Genomic DNA, 25,196 nt, shown 5'->3' on the forward strand with positions numbered 1-25,196 from the left:
CAAACATCCTCATGTCAACAGTTAAATATTTTCAGAACAAAATCTCCCATTGAGCTTTGTTTGTTATCAGCGAGAAGTAGTTTTGCAATATTTTGTTTCCAACTCCTCTCCCCAAAAACAGCAATCACTACCATTGCTAATTTCTTCAATTTTTGGAAATATTTTACTTCTTCAGACAAGCACGGAAATCAGTTTTCATCCAAGTATGTGACAAACTCAAGAGTTAGATCTAAAGTGCTGTTTTGTTTTAAGATATCCATGTGCATCTAAATTGGGTGGTAGTGGTGGTTTTGTTTTGTTTTCAAAAGATGATTCTAATCTTATCACCACATAAAAAAATAAATCAAGAACTGGACTGCAGCTAAGTGTGAGCACATGTACAACAGGACAGAGCCTGTGCAGTATTGCGTTGATCTTGGACCCCAGAAGGAATTTTATTAAATGTTCAGTGATTTTCAAAGGCGACTCCCCCAGCCCCATGATTTTCTGTGTTATCTCAGGACACCTCACATACAACAAAATGAAAAAAAGAAATAGCTGACTCTCTGAAGTCCACTTCTGCAATACCTTCCAGATAAGAGCTGCTGTTCCTTTTTTTAAACTGGCAAAGTCTAAAGAAGTGGGGGAAGGGATGGAGAGTACAGGGAAGAAACAGCTTCCCTCAGAGAAGGATGCCAAACTCAAGTTCACTGCACTGTAGTGCTCCCCCAGGACAGAAAACCCATTCACTACCTAAATCCATTAAATATGGGAGCTGATGAGAGCACTGGGAAAAAAATAGGCTGTGACTGCTGCCAGCAGTCCCTGTGTGCAGTGGTGTCTCCTCCCTTTGGTGGGCACACCAAAGGGGTGGTCAAAGACTGTGGGCTACCCGTGGTTGGCATACACGAACATGGCTGCCACATCCACTCCGGGCCAAAACCAAACCTGCGATCAATGGGGAAGGGCTCTTTGGTTCGGAGCCATTCTCCACAGTCATCCCTCTTTCCAAAACCGTATTTAATTGGTATGAAATGAGGCATTGCCAGGCGGCAAGACGCAACATTAATATCCCGTATGGTAATCTACGTATAAAAGGAGAAGTTGAAGTCCAGATTTTAAAGTATGATTAATGATCTCTGTGTGCACAGTTTCAGTTACTCTGAAGAAATGCTGAGTTCAGCTTCTGGAGGAAATAAAATAAATAAATAAATCAGTCTCCTTTAACAACTCTTAAGCTAAACCAGCTTTGGGTTGAGGTACCCAAATCACTGGCTGTTCTGGGATGGTTGCCACGAGGCCCTCTGGAGAACCACCTTGGGAAATGAATTAAGCCACAATACATCACATATTAAAAAGTAAAACCCCAGAGTCCTTGCTGCAGATTGCTTTACAGTCTTTGCTCAGCCAGCATCTGTGGGTGGGGTAAGTATACATTTATAGAAGGAAGGGGGAAAAAAAAAAAAAGAAAAAAAGTCTTTCCTGAGGGAAGGCGAGTGAGTTTCCATGAGGTAAGCAAGGGTGTGAACTCACTCCAGAGCCAGGGGCAAGCTGCAACTGCCCTCGTGTGTGCTCTTCCCCTACGGTAAACACAAGGTATCCGACCGGGATGGCGGGTACCATCGGCCAGCTGCTGCACCTCGACTCTGCTTTCACCCACCCCGACAGCTCGGAGCCTGTGCTTACACCCAAAACACAGACACAGACCGGGCCTCGCCAGCTAACGAGCGGGCTGCGGCGTTGCGCCTTGCCCCGGCAGGCCCTTCTGCAGGATGAGAGGCCAGCTGCCCAGGCATGGACGGCGTGTGGGAGCTGATTTGCTCTCAGTGGCTGTCAGGAACAGGGTCCGTTGCTCACATACCTGCCAAACCTTGTTCACTTCATGCCACGGCAGCTGCAGTTTGGTCTGAACTGCGGCCCACACCTCTGCCTCTGCTTCCCAAATCTGAGACCATCAGCTGCTCCTCAGTGAGCCATCAACCAACGTTGATGGCCACCAGCTGGATCATCCAAGCTGGCTACTAACCAGTTTGAACACGTCCAACAAGGTAGCTGCCTGCCAAGAACCGTTCAGTGGTACCCAAGTGCCCACTTGGGCACAGGGCTAACCTCTACTGATGGGCTAGGGGACCTGAGAGAGCTGATAAGCACCTTGGCTAAGCATGTAGAAGGGACAGAGGTAAAGACGATGTCCTTTTCCATAAAAAGCCAATGGAAAGACTGGCAGAAAGATCATCTAGACAGCTTTATGAGTCTCCGTTCAAAGGCTATCCTGCTGAATCCTGCTGAAAGTGGATTTATGGGAGCATATGACAGCTAAAAACAGCTGTTTGAGCCCACTGTGCTTCAAGTCTCCCCTTTCCTGACACCTAATATGCCCCCAAAATTGAATTCTGTATGTGGTGGCCTTATGGGATAGGTACACTGGTTCTGCCTCTTGTGGAGATGCTCCTACACCAAAGACACTGACAGCAAGAAGCACGCAGGTCACCTCCTCTGTCCTGACATTGCTTAAGTGCCAGACAACAGTAAAAAGAGATGCTTCTTCTGTCTTAATATTTAACTGCTTTTAGACCTTTGATGTGTTTATGGCTGACCCCAAGACACCCGACAGGAATCAGTCTGTGCACTATGCGCACTAGACCTGCTAAGCACAACCTAATTTTACAAGTGACACAAAACATATCCGCCCTTCCATACCCACACAAGACATATATTCAGAATAATAATAATAAAAAGCAATAGTTCATGTGCTTTATGCTAACCAAAGAAGCAAATCATATGGCACTGGCAAGCTATACTCTTCCCTCAGTTCTATTAAGTTTCCATGCAGCAAATGTCTTAGGTGCCTACTGAATTCTTTCTTCTACAGTATTCTGTTAAATTCTTACTTTGAAAATAAAATAAAGAAAATAGTAATATTACACTATCTGTTTCCAGGTACTCCTCAAGAACCTTCATCACAGCTACAATACCTATAGTGCAGCTATCCACCAAAGAGAAGCCTAATTCTCTGGAATTACCACTGCAGCGTTAAAGTGCCTATGCTGCCAAAGCAGTCAGGAAGCTAATAGATTTGTTTATGGACTAGACAAAGCTTAATTAAATGAGGCAGCTCTGAAGAACAGTAAATCCTCTCTCCTCCTGCCTTTCCCTCCCCCCTTTTTTTTCCTGAAGTATCTTTCTCCTAGTGGCTTTCCTCTTCCTAATAATCCCATCACAAATGACAGATATGTTATCAGTCATCACTGGGATTTGACACATTCTTAATACCTGTCATGACAGCTCTGAAGTCTGCATGCTATCCCATTGTATTCCAAGGCATTTGCAGGAGGTAATGGACACATCAAATCTCAGTGAACGGCTCTGCTTTATTGGACTGCTGTTTGCCATACAGAAGTAGATGCTTAAAAAAAGCTAATCTATGATTATTCAAAATTACATGCTGAATAAGTAAATATAAAACATTACAAATAGCTTTTGTACTCTCTATGCCTACCTTCATCTCAAGATAGCTTGGCCACGTTGTAGAATTTATTATCATATATTTATTGATTAGAATGCTTTAATATATATAAAAAAGGTATTAGTATTGGTAACAGTGAAAAACATTAATAAATAAAGGTCTTTATTGAAAGGATTAAAGAGTTATGCTGGTAACATGGGAATGTATTGCTGTGCCCATGCAGTCTCTCTGGTTCCTCAGCCCTCTGCTTTTTATTTGAGTAGAGAACCTGATGCAAAAGCAAGGTGCAAGTCAAGGCTAGAAGCAGATTTAACATCAGAGACAAATACATGAACTTACATGAAAACAATGGGTTTGCAAAATGTGTCATTTGAAGTAATTGTTAATATTATAAAGTCCTTATGAGTCCATTCCTAATGCCAGCTGATTTCTATGGACCTCTTAATACAGGTAGCTTTTTAAAAATTTTTTTGTTTGTTTGTTTAAGCCCCCAAAAGAGCCGTGATGGATATGGCACTCCACAAAACAAATTCAATATTCTAAACAGATACATTTTCTTTTAAAAAAATTCAGATATTATTTCAGATGACTCTGATCATTTGTGTGCCATACTTTTCAGGCACAAAAATAAAATAACTTCTTCCTGTAACATTTATTTGGAGACAAAGTTAAAGACTTTCTCATTTTAGCTGAGCTGCTGTAAAACATCATATAGCCAGTCCCTGCCAGCAGCATATAAACTGCAAGACAGCAGCATGCCTTGTCATTAGTAAATGCAATAGCTTATTGTTCTCGATGCATTTACAGTTTTGCACAAAAGCAGGGGAAAAAAAAAACTGCAACAAAAACAAAAACCCACACAGACTAGAGACAATGCGGCCCTGTGCACACAAGTAACTTAAGGCCCTTTCAGCGAGGCAATAAAGCTAAAGCAGAACTGTGAGTAGCATGCTAGAGTCAAAAGGAAGTGTCCCACTGACATCAATGAGCTTTGGAGAAGGTTTGGAGTCAGTAAGACAGGCAGAACACGTTCAGCAACCTAAATGACTGCACATCCTTTGGACACAATTGTTAACCAATACTAAGGGTATCAAAAGATTTTCATTTTCAAGAAATTGATGAGCAAAGTGTTTTTTGTTGTAGTTTTTTTGTTTCTTTGTTTGGCTTTTGTTTACAAACAGCACAACTGAGAACCACAAGAGTAGGTCTTGCACCTGTAAGCACTGGGGAGCAAACTGATGGCATCTGGGGGCAGTGAGGGCTCATTCTGAGGATGTACCATGACAGCACTGCAACTCCTGCTCTAAGAATCTCAAACTCTGTAATAATGGCACAGGTTGAGTATAAACTCATCCTGCCACTCGAAGTACTTTTAGGAAAGCTGAAAGGCTAAACTTGTATCAGCAGGCTTCCTACCAGATCAGATATTGCCTGTTCTTGAGCAGCCAACACAAAAACATACCACCAACACCGCTGGTATCACATCTTCTGATCACAACCTGGTGCCAGGGCCTGCTCCGGATCCCATTTGTGCTGCTGGCTGATGCTGGACTGCACATGCCCATGGAAGCAGGCCCCATCGAGAAGTCTTCCCAGCAAATATTGCGAACTGGCTGCACTCCAAGGAGCATTACAGCTTCTCCTGCTGTCTGCACGTCCAGTTATTCCTTTCATATCCACCCTCAGCTGTAAGCAAATCAACATGCCAATCCCTTGGGACACATGGCTTAGCTTGTACTTAAGACTTGCCATTCGGGTTTGTGCTTTGGACATTGATTTCTATTGTCTCAGCTATCACTCAACAAAAGGGCATTTAATTGCTGTCTCATTTAGTCCAGGGGGAGGGGTCGAACAACTTTTACCAGCCCTCTGATTGATGGCAGCCATTAGCACCTTCCAGCACAAAGCGGACTTATTAGAGGCTCCATTTACATGTGAAGTTCATTGCCACACAAGTGAAGCAGAGCTGCAGCTACGCTGGCTTTAACAACTTGAGAGACAAAATCTTCGCATGAAATGAGTCTGCAAAAACGCTTATGCTAGCCGTCGATTTAAAGGGAAAACTTGGAAGATTAATGAAGTTTGAGGAAAGCTTCTGGAGAGAAAGAAAAAAAAAAGAGAGAAAATTTAGGAAAAAAGCTCACAGTTTTTGTTTCTCGCTTTAAGCACTACCGTGTAGTTGCTTAAAGGGTTGTAAACCAGCAACCAACCTGATTTATATTTATTTACACAAGATAACTCAAGGAAGCACTTCACATCCCCCATGCATCAAAGTTTATAATTGCATACCATGAAAGGCAATGCTGAAGAATTCCATAAACTATTTTGCCCCCTTATGTAAGCATTTTCTATTTTCTTTGTGATGGAGGAATGAACAAAATTAATATCCACATTTAATATCCTACATGTTCTGTAGAGCAATGAGCCACATACTCTGGTGTTCTAACCAAACTGCTGACCGTGTATTTTTAGTACTCGGCTCATTTTGTTAAAAAGCACAAGGATGCTAATCTTCCTTTCAAAGGAACAGACCTCAAGAAACAACTAGATCAGTGAAGTCTTCTTGAAAAGGAAATACTACCTTTAATCAGTGCAGTTTTGAGCAACTTGCAGTAATTTCTGTAAAAGTCTAATGTAGACTTTGAAAGCTTTAACAACGCAAGTTATCAAAACGTTTAATCAACGCAAAATCCAAGACCAAGCCCATTTTGAACATCAGACTTCCCAGGCCGACGTACAAACACCATGTATTATCAGACACACCTCGGTGCATTTTTTGAAGAATTTACCATCCGAGAGAGGCGGATCACTGAAGGCTGACTGTGCAGGGAGACGACGCACAGCCAAACACGCGAGCACTTGTGGTGTCTCAGTTGTGGGAGCGCTAATCCCAGCCTGGCACGGAGGTTTTCTGCAACCGTGCTAGCTATACCCGCAAAAAAGCGCTTCTGGCTAGTCTCGGAAGATATCCTGTGTTATTCATGTAATTGATTTAAAATTCCATAGCAAAATTACAAAAACTACTGTGCTATTACTCCCTTTCAGCGAGTCCACCCTTATGTTCGCATCCTCCGCAGGACATTCCTTCGTGATACTCATCTTCCCCCGTGCACATTTCTAAATAAGCTTAAATATAGTAGCTGTTTTCGTGCTTTTTTCTGCATTTTGAAAAATCATGGTCTTAGGTATCTAAATGAATGTGCGTAGGAGGGAATGTACTTTTTTGTTTTAAAACAGCTGTCTTCATTGTTATTCATTCTGCAGCTCACATGCATGTAAAACTATATTTTGATCCCTCCCCTTCCCAGTAGTTTTCAAGGGGAAGTAAAAACTTTATACACAGAAGCTAAGTGTAAAAAACAGCAACAAAGAAAAACCTCCCAAACTGGCATGCAGCCAGTTACTAGCTAAATGCTATTATACACTTGGTTTTCTTAACTTGGTTCTTTGTAAATTTTATTTTCCTCTCCCATTGTTTCATTTCTCTTCAGTGTCATACAGGAGACACGCGTTTCTCTTTCTGGAAAGGCTAAGTACTATCTTCCAAAAAGCACAGTCTATGGATAATTATTGCCAGTAGCAAAAGGCTGAGATTTAAGCTGCAGAGGTAATTCCAGAAAAATTCTTCGCATTTCCCTCCAAACTCACACCAGACTGGAACGAGCACTCCAGACAGTGGCACTTCCAGGAACGTCGCCAGCACCAAGCAAGATGTCTAAATTGTTTTAAACTGATTTACAGCTAAAGAACAGACCAAGAGCCATGGTTGAGCAACCCCTCTGTCAATCTTAACTTCAGGTCTCTTTGGATGCTCAATTTAAAGAAAATTCTTAGCTGGAGGAAGGGGTTTTACAAGCCAATTTCTGAGAATCCTGTCAGGACAACACGTGCTAATCAAGGTGAACAGGTCCTGGAAAAGATCTGGATCGAATCTCTCTGATTGTCCTCAGAGATGCAGTCAGACCTGAACACCTTCGACATTCAGTTCAATCACACATCTGCTCAGCATCCCAGTGGGAGTCTCAGAACCTAAGTGCAAAATTAGGGCAAGCACTAGCACGGCAGTCAGCTGGAGCATCTTGCTGGCAGAGGCACAAACCTGCTCTCCTAATAGGCATACCAGCTATAAATAGGTTTATGAATACAGAACCTCTGCCAAGCTGCTCTTTCTTTCCTTTTTTTTTTTTTCTTTGCTAATTTTAATGCCTCTTGCAAGATTGGCTCCTAGAAGTTTCATCTCCATTAGAAGTAATAAACATTTATTATATGCTCCAGCAACATTTGAAAGTTTTGATGAATAGCAAGAAATTTATCGAGAAAACAGAATGATAATATTCCATTTTAAAATACAAATAGATCAAAAAAAAAGAAAAAAAGGAAGGAAGGAGGGAAGGAGGGAAGGAGGGAAGGAGGGAAGGAGGGAAGGAGGGAAGGAAGCTTACCTGAAAACAAAAATATCACATGAGAATACTGTATGCACACCACGGCTTGGGAGAGAAGAGCTGACTTCTGCTGGAACTTCAGGAGGAGATGAGGTGGTGTCAGGGTTTAATCTTGTTCAGCTGCGCTCCAGAGGGCACCAGGTAAGCCGCAAAGTTGTGCCCTGGGCTGTCCCCCTCTGTCTGCTCACCTGGAACAACAGAACATGTCATCAGCAACCTCAGCACCGTAGTGAGGCAACGTTTCGGCTTCAAGACACAGTGATGGGTGTTCATGTTGGCTGCTAGATATTGAGTACGGCCTTATGAAAGGGGAAACCCATTAAAGCTGCTGTTGTCAACAAGCATGGTTCTTTGCCTTTCTCAAGTGCAGGTGCCCTCTCAACTTAAGACATCTTGGGGCAATGCAAAGCCCTAGGAAGCTATTTACAAAGCATCCTTACTCTGCCTTCGAAGGGTCACTGCAGAAGATAATGACAGGCCCATAAGAAACTTACTCAAGCCTCATCTGTGGCAAGAACACTTCATGATAAGAATTTGACTATGAGCTGCCAATGCTTGGCTGACCAAATAAACCAGTGCTACTTTCAAAATAGAGACATTAACCAAAGACTTAAATTACATTGTACTTTCATCTGCTCTCATTCTCTTGCAGCCCCCTTCTTCCCTTTTCCCTTCCAACCCTCAGATAGTTCACCACCCATTTTTAAGGATGGATGCCTAAATGAAGCCCTTTATTAAAGCCCAATTTTCAAAAGCAATGTCACCTTGCAGTTTCCCTTCACTTCAGAAATTAACTTCTAGGAGCATATTCTTGAAAAGACTACACCTGTACTTATTTCAACTTTCTGGGGAATAATTGAGTATGGAAAGTAAGATTTAGCCTGATGAAATTTTTATTTCCATCTAAAAATAAAACGGAATGGATAGTAAAGAATTTTTTTCCCCAGCCTTCCTCCTTTATTTTCTTCTGAAAGGTGATGACAAAAGAGACGTATTACAATCCAATTTTTTCTCTATCAGAAATTTCAAGAAACTCACTATCATCTACTTAAGTTTTGAGCTATCTAGAGCAGACTTAAATACTTTATATGTTCTGAGCAACCTGACCTCCCTGGCCCTGCTCTGAGCAGGGTGTTGGACTAGATGACCTCCAGTGTTCCTTTCCTACCTAAGTTATCCTGTGATTTTTTCCAAAGGGAACAAAGACCAGTTTGTACCTCTCAGAAATTCAAGAAAACTTTTTTTTTATATATTTACTGCAGTTTTTTTTTTTACTATATGCATCTTCTCTGACATGGGAGTCTTTCAATAGTCCAACTCTATGAGAATTTTACATGTGAAAACTCTTAAGAAAGTATTTTTTGAATCTCAAATTAGCAGAAGTATCTTCTCACGTGCCATAAACTCAAATGATTTAACACATTTAGGGAAAATTAGCATAGTAAGAAAACTAAGAACATATTCTGTGTTCTCACTTAGGCAATAATGAGGAAGAGCTTGAGGGGAAAAAGTGGTAGTATTGACTGTAGAAGAAGAACTGCCAAGTTCACAGTAATACGTTTTCTATCTGTGATTCAGAAGTCAGGACGCTGCTTTTAAAATCAGACTGAGCCCCAGTGTGATCTGCAGCTGTCACTGCCGTTTGCAGCAGAGCAGCGGGATCCCTAGCAGGCTGCACACCCCTCTCTCCCTGCCAGCACGGTCCTCCCGTAACGCCTCCTCCCTCTGCCACGGCACCGGGGCACGCACAGCCCACATCTCTCGCACCTCTGGCCGGCTCCACCACGTGCACGAGCCGAACCACTTAACTGGTTGGCAGCTTCCTGAGCAGTTAAAAGATGACTTTTCAAAGAGACCTGCACAAGGCAAACTTGCTCATGATTTTTTTTTTCCAAATTCTTTGTTATATGGATGTATTTTGATTAGTAGTAGACTCAAGAAATGTAATGCAAAAAGTTCCACTTCCCCATGTACCTGCTCTCATTAGAGAGGAATAAAGACGTAATTTAATAGAGGAATATCCAGGGGAATAAAGTGCAAAAATTCCAGTCCTAAGACACCATAAAGACAAAACATTCAAATAAAAAACAAACATGCTTTTTCTACCATTATGGTGAAGGAATGCCACGGGATTAGAAAGTTCTCCTCAAGTCCAACAACAAAGCCTAATTTGTACTGCTTTTCAAAGCTTAACACTCCTGTTATCTCTATCCTCCTCTCCAAGAGCTCCAGATACTTTCCTAATCATAGCATCGGGCACGTTGGCCATCCAGTTCTATCACTGCTACCGCTGCTAGGGATCACCAAGGGAAGAAAGGGCTAATTCCCTCAGCACACCACTAGCATGGGACTACCCAGGAAGGGGATACACATCCTTTCTTCATTTTTTCAGGAATCACAGGCACAATACAGCACATTTGCAATTTTATTCTAGTAAAATGATTTCAAATAAATTAACACCATCACCTGAGCCTTAGCCTCAAACAGAATCTGAAGAGAACTGTTGTTAGAAATGAAGGGCTTTTTCTTCAACATCCTCCTCATCGTTCGCTTAGAAGCTCATTACATTAAGTAGGGGTGGTTGAGATGCGAAGTCAAATTTAAGGACTCTTAAATCCCTGCCAGCTGAGAACAGCTGCACAGGACGCACAGCTGGCATGCACGTCTGCTGCAAGGACACGGTTCTGCAGATTACTGGGTTCCCACTAACACGGAGTAAATGACAGCGCATGGGAAAGAAACCAGCTCACAAGCTGGCCCCCAGCAGCAGAGAGGAAGCTTTGTTCACCCCTCTGGGAAGAGGACAGACCAGGCTGCTCACATCCCTCCAGGCTCACCCAGAAGAGTACAACATGATTATTTTTTTACAGCCACTGCTATATTTCAAGTAAATTCAGGCAAATATGCACTGTTGCATCTACAATCCACTCTCACCATCCAGTCTTTTTTTGTTAATGATATAAAGATGCAACAAAACCTGCCGGTGGTTGCAGCCTGTCTAATGCAAGTCCTGCCTAGTACTCCAGCTGGCTAGATGAAGGTCAGTGACACGGCTAACACCTCTGACATTTTATAATCAATTGCCAGCATTTACAGAGGAGCAAATATCGCTAGCACTGAGAACACTTGGAAAGAAAAAAACTCTTTACAATTAATCATAAGCTTGCTCTCTCTGATAGCCAAAACACGCGACAACGATGCAACCTAGCAAGCCAAATATTAGTGAGATTGGTTTCTGGCATCCAATGCCATATTCTGTTTGTATATAAACAATTGCAGTTTATCCGCCTCTTTAAAATAACTGCAACATGAATCATCGTAAGGACAGCAGCAGAGAAACAGTCAAATCCTCGCAGTTGGAGGAAAACATTGAATTCTCAAAGCAACTGCCTATGAATATCAGACAAGCCAGCCCTGAACACCTACGGGAGAAATCTCGGACTTTGTGTGGCTGCTCTTGGAAGAGATGCTGACCTTTACGTAGCCCTTTGGTGCTAGTAAAGTATGACGAAGCTCTTCCTGTACACCGCACATCCATCCTGTGCCTGCTTTCATCTCGAGGACAGGAACAGGGATTGCTGCCCTTTAAACTACTCTTGATTTTTAGCCGGATGTTATATTCCACCATGACAAGTGAGGATGGAGGACGAAGGAGGAGAGATTTTAAAACAATACTTCGTAAACAGTCTGCAAGTCCCCTTTGATTTATAAACTGCCAAAATGTTGGATGGGTTCAGCAGCTGGGAAGCCCTAGATTTGACAGCTCTGCCCTTGCTCAATGGTTCAAAGCAATCATTTTGAATTAATGCAGGGCCTGAGAGAACAAGGGTACCTCCAACTAAAGACCTCCTAAAGACCACTGTTTCAGACAAAATTCTTCCTCCTGAGAGTCCTTCTCATATTGCAGCTCCTAATGCAAACCATCACTCAGCTCTTGCTTTTCACAGGAGCTGGCTGCTTTATGGTATAATGTTTGTGTCAAACACAATTGCTAAAGGCGCTCCAATTTACACTAATAATTGTCATTAGGAGAAGAAAAAAAATGGTTGCACTTTTGTCAGAAAAGAACCGTTTCCCGATATTTAGCATAGGCTGGATAATGGTCACAGGCAGCATCTTGGCTCAGCAGGCAAGGCTGGTAGGTGGTAAATGAGAACGTTGCGGAGGGGACAGATATTGTTCGAGGGGGGAGAGGGGACAGTGTCTGCTGAAGGAGGCACCCTGACGGCACGAGATTTATGCATCCACCCTCGTGTCAGTCGAGGAGGAGGGAATCATTATGCAGGGCCAGCTGCAGGGGTGTGCGCTGCTGTCTGGAAAAATTAGAAGTCTAGCAATGAAAGATAAAGAAGGGAGAAATGACAGAGTGAATGAAAACCCCACGATAAACCCATTTAGGCTCTCTTCTCCCCAGGATGAAAGATGAAGTGTAATCTCTTTGGCACTTGTCTTGGCTGAGACTCCAACAAATATCCCTAAATATACACACGTGCATGCCCCCGGGATGTACAATGCCAACGTCCACCAAGACGACCAGTAACTGCACAGCAGTAAGCAAGAGTCCTTTTCCTGCATGTTTAGCTAAGTTCTGAGGAAAGATCAGAGCATGCTGAAATGCCTTGGATTCGAAGAAGTTTCATCTGCTGCCGGATGTCTTCTTTGTGTAAATACCTTGGAAAGCAATCCTTTCCATCTGAATACCTCGGGGAAGTGGCAGGGGAAAGGGAGAGGGGAGAGGAGATGACAGGAGCACAAGATGCTGAAAAGCAGCCGAGCTCAGGCTCTGTTGTTTGACTGTTATTTGACTTAGAAGTTTCCAATTTCACGTGGCATTCCTGTGCCTAAGAGAATTTCTGGCCAAATCAGGCAGGTCTGCATAACTTCTTGTCCTATTTAAGGTAGAGTTTCTTTTTCTCCCTCATTAAGATACACATAGAGACAAAATACTCCAACAATTTCTTCATTATGCTCATTAATGAAAACAGCGTCAAGTCAGGCTCTCAAGTCTTACTGGTATTGGCTAGCAAAGGAATAACGAAAGAGGCAGCAAGAAAAACAATGGTCTTTAATATGCTCCCGAAAGCCCCTGGTTAAAATTCCACCCCTCAGCCTACCAGGGGATGTGCCTGGTAATTTTTCCTTCTGCCTGTCCTGACCACTACTAAAGCCTCGGGGCTCAGAAATTCTTTCTGGAATGCTAATGCCTCGCAAGAAGCCAAACAGTATGAAAAGGAGCTGTTTGGAGAACATCTTCCTGGGGGAGAAGAGAGAGAGGATGCACTCGGATACTTTTATTTCAAGTTACACACCCTGACTGGTGGTATTAGCCACATTTTCTACCAGGAACAGAAGAAATAAATTTTGCCTAACATGCCAACATTGTGAATTATGCCACTGTACGTCTTTTAGTATAAGATACAGAAACAGTTTTATAAGAATGTTTTGTTCATGTACAGGCATGAGAATTAGGGGAAAACACAAAACAATTCTACTGTAACAGTCTTCCTTTCTACTACACATGTACATCCAGAAATGTGGGTATTTATTTGCTTTTCTTTTAAAATACTCAGAAAAAATCCCCCCCCCCTTTCCTTTTATAAAACAGCTCTTTTGCAACATTCTTCCTAGCTGTACGATCTATCAAACGTTAAAGAGAATTATGCTATCAGGTTTCAGATTAACCACTGACCACGTTTACGACTACCTGGTACATTATACAAGTTACTCACTACTGTACATTGTGGGTCTAACAGCTTAAAACACCAGGAAATATCAGGAAAAAAAATCCACTCCCAAACTGGAGGAATTGAGACATTGATTCATGCTGCAATCGAGGTAGTGAAGTGGAGAATATGGCCCTCTGATGAATTAAAACAAATGGAAATCACAAACATGCATGCTCAAAGAACGTAACTCTGAAGGCCGGTGTTTGATCAATGTTATGTGAAAAAACATGGGAATAAAACATAAACTTTTACAGTGAGCAACAGAAGTAAAACTGGAAAATTCTTAAACTACAAAACCATATCATTGTCAAAGTGCAAACAATACAGCAAAGATAGATATGTTTCACTTTTTTTTCTAAGGAAAGTAAGGACAGGCAAATGTATAATATTAATATCAATTCAGGAAATACATTCATAGTAAGATATCAAATATATTATGAAAAGAGGGAAAAGGAATGTGGTTATTTATCTGGCTTCAAAACAGCACAGTGTCAAGTTAATTTAAAATTCAATTTCGGTTTAAAGCATTACAAGGAAGAGAGAACCCTATGTATCATAGGCTGTAAATTGAAATCCTACCAAGGCTTTTGTCTGCCAACTAGTTGTGTATCAGCTATAAAGCCAGACTGCGGCTGCTTCTTTTAGGAGATTAGGCTGCAAGGCTCTTGTAAACCACGTTCAGAGAAGTTTGTCATTTACTATTTCCAAAAGCATTTTATTTAAGCCTTCTCATATTCAGTTACTTAACTGAAAATTGGTTTTACAATAACCCTGGGCTAACTTCCACAAGGTAACGTCCAGCACAGAAAAGTGCGCAGGGTCCTACCCTTTGGAAGGCACCACGACCCTCTCTTAAGCATCTGTACAAATGAACCTTTGTAAGCAAGAGCAGTCTGTGAGCAAAAACAGCTTTGGGTGGGGACATGAATTTAAAAACAAAAACCAAAAAACTTATCTTTGTTCCCCCTCTAGAAAACATATATATATACTAAAACATTTCAGTTAAACTCAGCATAAAACCTTGAACAATGATGGTTTGAGGAAAGAGGCAGGCCACTCTTCTAGATTTTCTGGGCTGAGGGATAAATAAATCTGATAGAAATGACATTTAATATGCCCCAAGACTATGTACTGAATCAAAAAACTACTCAGATTGCTGATCTTGGTACAGACTGTAAAAAAGAATGACCCAAGGAGAGTCTCTTGCTTGTCTTCCAGCCCCAGGAGGCCCAGCTGAGGTGCGCTGGCCAGCCTGGCCAGCAATGCAAATTCTGCTCTTTGGCCAATGACCCAGCTGGACAGCAGACAAAACCTGGCCTGGAAGGGCACAGAAAAAGCTATGACAAAGATGAAAATAAATGTATATCCCTGACCTCTGCTCCTCCAAAAGGAAGGCAGAGGAAAGCAGCCATTTACAGCAGCTGGGGTTGTTTTTATTTAGTCATACGGGCCTTTAATCTCATTGTACAAACGCTTTGCAACATCCCGAAAGCTAGCTGAGGGAACAGATGAACACCTTGGAAAGCTTTGTTTTTGGCAAAGTGAAATTTAAGGTGTGTGCGAATTGGTCCTCAGGAAAGGGGTAATATTCTCACACATGAAATTTATCTCCGCTGACACATCCACAGCTGGGGAGCAGCAGGAACAGCTTCCTCATGCTGATCTAACTCGCTTCCATTTTGAAACGGAGGGGTGAGGAAAAACATTATTAGAGTTGATAGAAAAGTGTTTTCTTATTTCAGTAATGGCTTTTATCCTATCTTTGCAAACTACATAATTACGTGTATGTTTATGATAATACCCATTACGTATAATTACATTTACATTTTTCCTTAAACAATAATTTCTAAAAATTGTGGAGGCTTAAAAAAGCTAAGGGGTGAGGAATTTGATACAGTGCGAGATGGAAAAGAGTTATTTTTCTCCCTTTTTAAAAGAATACATCTGGGCTTCCTCCTCCTCCCCCAGCAGAGCTCAAGACTGTAGGTATGCTCCCCAGTCTGTTTCCCACTGATACCCTCACCATTTAAATAGTTTATTCATTCTTGTGCCTTACTATGCAATTTTGGACCTACAGCTTTGAGGTGTTTTTTTTAATAAACTTTTCTGCTGGCACTTACCCTGGAAACTACCACCACTGCACCACTGTACCAATATTTATACACGTGGTGTTACAAAAATACACCATTTGCTTTGATGTGCTGCTCTTTCCTTACCTCCCACTCCAGTAGGAAGCACAAAGGATATTGAGCAGTGATAAGAAATCCTACTGACATCATCATTATACAGTGGCATAGTTAAAAGGTTTAAGTCTGAATTACTCATTCAGTATCCCTTGCAGAATGGCCAAAGCAAGCCTCAGTGTTGCTTAAATTTCTGCAGAAATTAGGAAACATTGTTAAAAAAAATAAGCAAAACCCCCCAAATTTAAAAAACAGGCAGCGTCTGTTACAAGGAAAACTAGAAGGCAGCACCGGGACGTTGCACACAAGAGGATACAATGCTTGCTTTCTTTCCATGCTAGTCATTATATGGCATGTGACTCTCTATTTGAATGCTATTTTATTAAAACGTTTTTGGTAGCAAGATGTAGTGCAACACAAATTTGGAGGAACTGAAGCTGAAAATGCCATCTACGCCTAGGTATAACCAAAGGACTAAACCAGCCCAAGAGTGTGATGCTCTTCAAGTGAAGGTGGGAGCCTTCTGCAGAGGAGTTGAGGCTTCGGTTTCTTTTGAACTTGATGAAGGTTGGGAATTGGAGGTTTACTGGGCTCTCTAGAGCTGGTTGATACCATCTGATCACAAGATGAGCCCAAACATCTCACAAAGGTGAGTAGAGAAGATCTGACACAGACACAAAGCACTATGAAAAGCCTTGCCATACAAGAAGAGTTAGGTAACATGGTGAAATGCCGGATCAAACACCAGCCCACAGTTCATAAAAAAGAAAACAATAGCTCATCAGAAGAGTGCAGGCAGACTAAGACTTTGCATTTTCAGTCCTTTCATCTTTAAAAACTAAACAGATTGTTTTGCTTTAAAATAATTTTACATGTTCTTTTTACTTTTGGTTTACACACAAACGATAAAGAAACTTCAAATGTTCCAATATTATGCTAAAAAAGTGTTAAAAGTTTTCTACAAATTGGAAGTACTTCAGAAAGAAAGAAAAAAAAAGATATATATCAAAAAAACCCCACCACCCAAATATATAACCAAGTTCTTTGAAGTCACTTTCTGCTCCTCTCAGACTTTCATTACTAATTGGTGAGTTTCTCATTTCATCTTTTCAGGCACAGATAATTTCTAAATGATTGAGATGTAGGATACACTACTTTAATACTGATGGTGTACTTAAATGAGGTCAGATTTTAATAACATTCTAGGTACTCGTGCTAGAGAAAGGCTTAGATTTAGGGATATACTTTTACAAAAAAATAAAGGTAGGTTGCTATATCTTGATAATTATAATCACCATTTGTGATCATACTGTTACATAGTGTCATAAAAACCTCAAAAATATATAAATCCGCAGTACAAACATAAAAGGCCTTGCAGGTCCTTTTTTTTCCCCATTCTCAGCATATACACAAAGCTCTCAGTAAACAGATGTGCGAGGGAGGGTAAAAACAGGTAACGTGCAATTAACTGACCCAATTCTAATTTGGCCAGCAAAAAGCTTGGCTATTTGCAAGCTTGTTTATTTATTACTAACAGAGAAGTAACAACAATTTATCCTCACGAAGTTCAGCAAGCAGAAGCGCAAAGCCCTGCACCTGGGGAGGAACAGCCCCAGGCACCAGGACATGCTGGGGGCCACCCAGCTGGAAAGCAGAAAAGGACCTGGGTGGGGGTCCTGGTGGACACCAAGTTTGAACACGGGCCAGCAAAGAGCCTTCGCCACAGAGAAGGCTAACAGCACTCTGGGCTCCGTTAGGCAAAGTATCAGCAGTATGTTGGGGGGGGGATGCTTGTTCCCTGCTCAGCTCTGGTGAGGCCACACCTGCGGTACTGTGTCCAGTTCTGGGCCCCCCAATACAAGGGAAAAATGGGCATACTGGAGAGAGTCCAATGAAGGGCCAGAAGATGATGAAGGGCCTGTGGCACCCCTCCTGTAAGGAAAGGCTGAGAGAGCTGGGGCTGTTCAGCCTGGAGAAGAGGAGGCTCAGGAGGATCTTATCAATGTGTATAAATGCCTGCAGGAAGGGTGTGAAAAAGATGGAGCTGCCCTCTCTTCAGTGGTGCCCAGGGACAGGACTAGGCAATGGGCACAAACTGGAACACAGGAGGCTCCATCTGAACATCAGGAAGCACTTTACGGGTAATGGAGCAACCGCAGGTTGCCCAGAAAGGCTGCAGGGTCTCCCTTCTTGGAGATCTTCAAAACTTGGCTGGACATGGTCCTGGGCAAGCTGCTGGATGTGGCCCTGCTTGAGCAGGGGGGGTTGGACCAGATGTCCTCGCAGAAGGCCTCTCCAGCCTCAGCCATTCTGTGATTTTGTGAATTCAGCATCCACACCAGGACTGCCATTATAATTTCAGGATTAACACTTTTTAATCCATATCTTGATTTTGAAACGCATCATGTTGAAAAAATAACTTGTGATTACAAATCCATAGGTGCCAATAACTACAAGAATGATGCAACCGAATTTTTCCAGTAAAGAAATATTTTTAGAGCTACTTTAGGTTGCAAACAAGATTGCAATGTATCCAGAGGTTAGACTCTACTCATCTCAGCAACTGCCTAGACACGTAATCTTTTAGAAGTGTAGCAGTTTCAGCCTTGCACTGATTCTCCTACAGAAATGCAATCAATTAGCATTCAAGTTTGAATTGTACCAGAAACACTCCTTCAATAGTTGCAAGTGCTGTGATCATTTCCAGCAGCTCTTTTTAAGCAGCTAACTACATGAAAAATTTAAACAGGCAAGAATGCTTTATTCCCATGCCATTCCCAAGTTCACTGCAGCTCCTGTTTCTGTGCACTTTCCTCTGCCACTTGGGCCCTGTCCAGGTTACCCTCCCTGGGAGGTATCCCTGACCCGCATTCAAAGGAGGACTTCGTGGTAGGTTTCTGTGGCTTACTGCAGGGAGCTGAGATCACCTGCACCTCTGCTCCCTCCAGGTTAATGACAAAGCCCGTGATGACTGAGGTTTCAATACAAAGTACTGTTTGTTCAGAACAGAAACAATGCAAAGAGTTTAAGTCTGAACATAACAAGCAGTTAATGCATCTGCATTGCTCTCAAGGTGTCATGTGCCTTCTGCAGGAAAGCCCTGGAAGGGTTTCTCTGCCTGCTCAACTGTGAATTGAGACTGTGCCTGGGAGCTGTCATTAGCTACAGCTCAAAGTCCTAACTCCTTCCACGTCTTAAATGATGGCAGCAAATATCTGCGGTTCCTCTCTAGGAAGAAGTGTCTCCAGAACCTGGTGCTTCACCTCCTTAGCCGGGAGCACAAAGCCCAAGGAAGTCCAGGGAAATGGATGCACGTGCAATCTGCCAACACTTCGGTCACTGACGATGCTGTGACTCCAAAGCATCTGATACTGTCCCTAGTGATTTTACCTGTTACCCTGACTGAGGGAGCCCATATCCTACACCTGTAACCTGTTTCTGCAGAACTAAAACAAATTCAGGCATATTTCTGTGTGTTCCCAGCAGAGTCTTCCAAGTATTTTCCATAGATTCAACTGATTGAGAAACTGGTTGACCCACTACTTCAATCTTAACTTTCTTATAAATAAAATGCCAAGGATTATAGAAGATTTTGCTCTTGCCAGAAAACCTCCTGTGTAGCTGGAGCTTTGTGTTGGTGCTGGTTACGATCAGATTCTCACAACTGCACTGCGAAGTCTGAAGAGAAGGTGTCCCCCTCTTGCCAGGCATTAAGCAGTTCACAAATACTGCATGTGCATCAAAGAGAAAGAAGCTGTTGCTTAAGTCAAAGTGTTAGTGCCAGGATACAAGCACATCCTGACTGCACAGTATTAGGCTCATTCAAACACAGCTCACCTAATCTTAGTGCTGAAATGTATTAGCTTCAGTTAGAGAGTAAATATTATTGTAATGAAAATTAATAAATATCCTCCAAATAAATATGAATGAGATGTTTTTGTCTCTGCCAGGGAACAATTACAGGGGACTTGCATGCAGACAGAGTGGCCATTCCCTGCTACAGAACACATCACTGTCATTTAACATATGACTTTCTTGTAATGCTGTGTTAGCAGACAAAGTCAAATAATCTCTTTTGCTTTGATGAAAGCATGAGGAAGTTGACTCAGATGAAAGCATGGAGTAATCTGTTTAAACAGCTTGGGTCCAAAGTTGAAAATTAAACAAAATCAATAACAAATACAGGCTTGCTGCTGGAGAATCTGCTTTGAGCACGATGTAAAAAAGGGATGAAATGTGACTACACAGAAATTTCATGCTGTAATATCCTACATGAGAAGTTGGTATAGACCTTCAGCTGCTTTAATTTATACGTGTTTATTTATTTATTTATACCTCTATACAATTCCCACTTTTTGCAAGTGATGATGCACTTAATGAGGCTTTTGGCTAGCCTAGAGGTAATGAAGACCGTCAGTGTAAATTAAGATTTATTAGATGAACAAAGAAAGAAAACAGGTAATGAAAGCCTTCATCTGTTCCTACTATTTAGCTCCAATCTTCGGTGTCACAGTTCTGGCACATACCTATTCAGGTCAGGTTTTTACCTGAGCTGTTGATGTGTGCAGAGGTGGCACAGAAGTGCCCGCATCTTTGCTGTCACAAAGTGATTTTTAAAGAACTGGCCATGCGTATTTTTGGAAGGCACAGCCAACAAGTCCCCTATGCATTTTGAAGTGAAATAAAAAATACGGCAGTTCTATTTACTCAGTAGGAGTGATAACACTTTCCCACCCCATACACGGAAGATTCAGTGTAAATGCCTATAAAGAAGACAAAGGAAACGTTGACAAAACAGGTTCATACTGCATCGGCGTTCAGACTGCTGTAACATGTCCCTTCTATGCCTCAATAGTCAAAGGGGTGAAAGTAACTGCAAAGAGAGTAAACCCTTGGTGTTTAACCGAAACTTATTCAGGGAAGAAAGAAAAGCCTAAAATAATCATTGCAAGCTTCTGAGAAAAGATATGAAATGTGCATGCACATTTTCTATATGAACAACCTGCAAAAACCTCCTTGGCCTCTTTTTTTTTCTGAAGTAAAACCAAAACCAAGAAAGAAAAAACAACCCATCCAAAAAACTTTTCAATTTTGAAAATATTTTTCCATAGTTGTCTTAGATAAAAGACCAGCATCAGTTCATACTACCACAGTGAGGGCAAGCAAATGAAGCAGCACATCACCATTTAAAGTGTCTGTGAACGCTGGGTTCACTACATTCCTTTAAAAAAAAGCAAAATTGTTGTCATCCTAACAACAAGAAGCACGTAGCACAAATCCCCAACTTCAAAGCCTACTTTCTCCAATCTGAATGAAGACAGCTTTGCAGATTTTTGCTGCTCTTCTCAGCAGTCAGAAAGGCTGCTCCTCCTGTAACTGAACTCTTGTAAAGGCCAAAATTTTCCAGAAGGAAGTGAGAGGATGACAACACACAGGCTGGCCAAAACAAATAGTTTCAGATTCTGATTCATCAAGTAGAAGACTATTAATGGTATATATATCCTTCTGTAGCAAAATAAATAAATATTTCATATTCCTTGTACAGGGTTTGTTTTTCCTCTCCTTTAAAGATAGGCTGAGAGAGCTGGGGCTGTTCAGCCTGAAGAATGCTCTGGGGTGACCTCACTGCAGCTTTTCAGTACTTCAAGGGGGCTTATAGAAAAGATGGAGAGCAACGTTTTGCTCAGGTGAACAATGACAGGACAAGGGGGGGTGGCTTTAAACTAAAAGAGATTTAGATCAGATATAAGGAGGAAATTCTTTAGTCAGAGGGTGGCGAGGCACTGGCACAGGCTGCCCAGAGCAGCTGTAGATGCCCCATCCCTGGAGGTGTTCAAGGCCAGGCTGGGCAAAGCCTTGGGCAACCCGATCTAGTGGGTGGCATCCCTGCCTAAGGCAGGGGGCTTGGAACTGGATGATCTTTAAGGTCCCTTCCAACCCAAGCTGTTCTGTGATTCCTAAAAATTCAGACAGGGACATGCTGAGCTGCAGTCCTGTGAGCACAGTAACTTGGGGTCTGGCAACCCTAGTTGTCATGAAGCTCAAACCGTTTGGCCACAACATTACAGCCACCTGACCAACGGTTTAAGCAACTTTTAACAATAAGCGAGTCCTTGTGTTTCTTGGGAAGGCTTCAGGCCCATAAAGAAACAATTGCATCATGCCCTAATTACTTCAGCTGACTCTGTGCAGGAATTGGGATCCCTCTGCAAGCATTTGAGAACGTTTTGTAATTTGGAAAATTAAGGTGTTGCATGTTCTTTCCCAGACTTGACAGCAAAATTTTCAGCAGAGCTCATTTAAAGTAGAACCACTAAAAAGAGAGAAGAACAAAAGGTATGCTAAAATTATGGACATTCAGAGCAACAACTTTCAGATGTAATGTTGGACTGCCACGGATGACTTTCAAAAATGGTCAGTATATTCCTGCTGCCCTATTTCCCCCTGGATATCCATCTAAGTTCATTTCTGTAAAAAGATTTGTTATTTTCTCCCAGTAACTAACACCTCAATTATTCTTGTCTCCTTGTAAAACTGAGCAATCTCTGCAGAGGATGATCTATAAAGTTTCCCAACTTTCCTGGGAGGAATAGTATTTTATTGTTCAATTTGGTTTCTCAGTAACACGTATCTCAGTCTTCAGCAGTGATGTACAAGGAGCTTTGATCAAACATTTTAATATTGGGGAAAATAAAATTGTGTTTTATAGGCAAAACATACATATAAGGACACAGATACACACTATACAATTATGAGAAAAAGCTGCAGTTTCCCATATTTATATGTATTTCTTTAGAAGACACATTTTTCCTTTGTTTATGCACACGTGCATTATAGATACGCTAGCAGCAGCGATGGTAACTCTACAGGGTTGTATGTCTTTTTCACTGTATACATATTCCTGGAATTCAATTAGTTACAAGGACAGGCAAACATCTAAGACACTAGCACATAGCTGCTCATCTTTCAGGCCAGGCATATATTGCTGGGTAATTTCCTGCCAAAATGTAATAGTAAGGTCTATATATTAATTCAAAATAAACTGAGCTTGGCCGGCGTTTACGATAGTACCCCACCGTAACATAAACTGCAGTTGGTGGCTGTTTGCATTTCCACACCGGGTTGTACCATGAAGCAGCCCAGGAGCAGAGGTGTCCTCCGGGCAGCCCTTTTTAGGGGGCCGTAGTTTCCAGCAGAGGGGCAAAGAGGCTGCCTGGGAGGGGTAAACGCTGCACTTTGCCCAGCTGCATCTGCTTGAGTCGGGCAGTCCAAGCCTTACGTAAGTGGCTGGAGTCAGAACTTGAGAGAAAAACAAACAATGGCAAAAAAGCACAGGAGCATGTCTGCAACTGGCTGCTGCTCCGATCCTCGTGTCTCTGCAACAACATGATCCTGCTCCCAGGCCACTATCGTAAGGACTTTTCTGTTCTCTGGCATTCGTTGCAAGGTTTTCATTCCACTTCTGTACACAAAGCACTTCCTAGGAAGCATTTGCTTTCTTAACTCCCTAAAAAGATACTGCATATCTACTTTGCAAGTTGCAAACAACCTTCCCCTCATTTACAGCCCAATTCCACAGCAAGCTCTGAGCGAGTGGACTGTGCTTGTGCCTCAGAGATGCTCCTCATGGGAAAGCAAGTTTATTTAGTCTTGAATTGCAAGGCAGTGCTGTAGCACTGAGGAAAACAAATGACCAACCCGCTCCCTCCTGCAAAGAGGCTTAAAGACCTAAATTCAGTTCCTTGTCATGAGAGAACTTCAGCAGTGGAACTATCCGTCTTCATCACCATAAATCAACACAAGGCTTCTTGTTACACTACGGTACAAAAAATAAAGTCACTAGTAATTAACATTTAGGGAGATAGCTGAATATAAGAACTGGCAGATCAAGCACAGCGTTACTTGTTCAACCGATGCCTTGAATTCAGTATTCCTGTGGTTAGAAGCAATTTGACTCATCTCAACCTCTACCTTAGTTAAATTTCTCTTTTGGCTTCCCTGTCATGACTGTGGGGCAGGCAGCAAATGCATTTGTTTCCCCAGGGAGAGTAAAAAGTGCAGCTGCTCTTTGGTGGCATACAAGAGGGAACTCGGGCCATTTTTTTCGTGCAATCTCAGGTCAGACCCACAGGTCAGTTTGTGTACACAGGATTTTAAGTGGAGGTCAGCAGCTTGTCTGTTGCATGTAATTAAATTTGTTTTACAAGCTTATCTAGGCAGTAAGTAATTAAATATCACTTCTCAGACTGAGATTTTCATAGTCCTGAGTGCCTGACAATAGGGTTTTTCTCAGTCTGCTTTGTTACCAAGCAAAGGTGAAATTTTAGAAGAGCTACTGCTGATAACTCTACAAGAACTGCAAAGGACCAACCAGAGTTCAACTACTGACAGCCTTAATGACAATAATAAAGTATTCCTTAATACAACCTCCCAAACTGTATCTTTTTTTTTTTTTTAAATCAGCTTAACAGCAACAATCTTAAAACACACACAGAGCATTCTACCTTTATGCTAGTCAAGATAAATCCGTGGGCAGATGTGAACCACAGTTTTAAATTCAAATCCATCTTTCAAGTCAGAAATATATCAAAACTACCTTAGGAATATCTATAGATACTTTCCTAATTTGGAAAATTCATTAATCCAATGAAAGGATCACAGAACCTTAATTACAAATATTATTTTGCATTATTCCTATCGTTTCACAATATACGAAGAAGCATCTTGTATTCCCAGAAATGTACATACTCACTGAATGAGCCAGTATGACACAGACTTTCCAAACGTGGGACAACCCATTTTCAGAATCTGAATTTTGGCATACAGACTACTAAAGTATCTGCCTGTCTTGCACTTGTACAACTGCCACAAACTTCTCTCAAGCCTTGATTACTGTTCCCAAAGTCCCAGATTAATCAGATGGGAGAAAAAGAAGGAAAAAAAATCGGCAGTCTGCACAGTTACACCATTTAAACCTTTGAGTTCCCCTCTTAGAGTTGTCTCTTTAAGGTGCCCTGGAAAGAGCATTTCTTGCATCTTAGTTTAGCAATCAGCTAGAAACAGGATTAGGATGAAATGAAAGGGAATGCTTCCTCACATGGATTTACACCAAAACAATTTGGCCAATGCAAATTTGCAGAAGACAAAGGCAGAGTTTGAGAAAGGCCTCGGGATTTGCTACGGAAAAAACAAACAAACACCAACCTAACTGGAGACTAAATAATTACCTCACTCCGCCTCAAAATTTTGAAGTAGATTTGACTACCCAAAGCATGCTCCATGTACTGACAAGAGCCATGGAATTAAAAAAATGTACATGGGCAACAAGGGCAGCAAGATTTGCATCAACAAACCTTTAGACATGAGACTACATGGCCTAGCAGTCAAACCTGCAAAAGAG

General features: G+C 41.8%; 1 protein-coding gene across 7 annotated transcripts in view; it reads right to left on the bottom strand.

The window, feature by feature from the left end:
* Window positions 1-25,196, bottom strand: part of PLXNB2 (plexin B2) — a 259,762-nt gene that overhangs the window by 170,528 nt on the left and 64,038 nt on the right. For all 7 annotated transcript variants that reach the window (XM_083819176.1, XM_083819180.1, XM_083819173.1 and 4 more), the window contains one exon: window positions 7,888-8,075. The gene's annotated coding sequence lies outside the window, so the exon portion shown is untranslated. The remainder of the gene's footprint in view (window positions 1-7,887; window positions 8,076-25,196) is intronic.

The sequence above is a fragment of the Anser anser genome (genome assembly GCF_964211835.1).
Source record: "Anser anser genome assembly, chromosome: 1".
NCBI lineage: Eukaryota > Metazoa > Chordata > Aves > Anseriformes > Anatidae > Anser > Anser anser.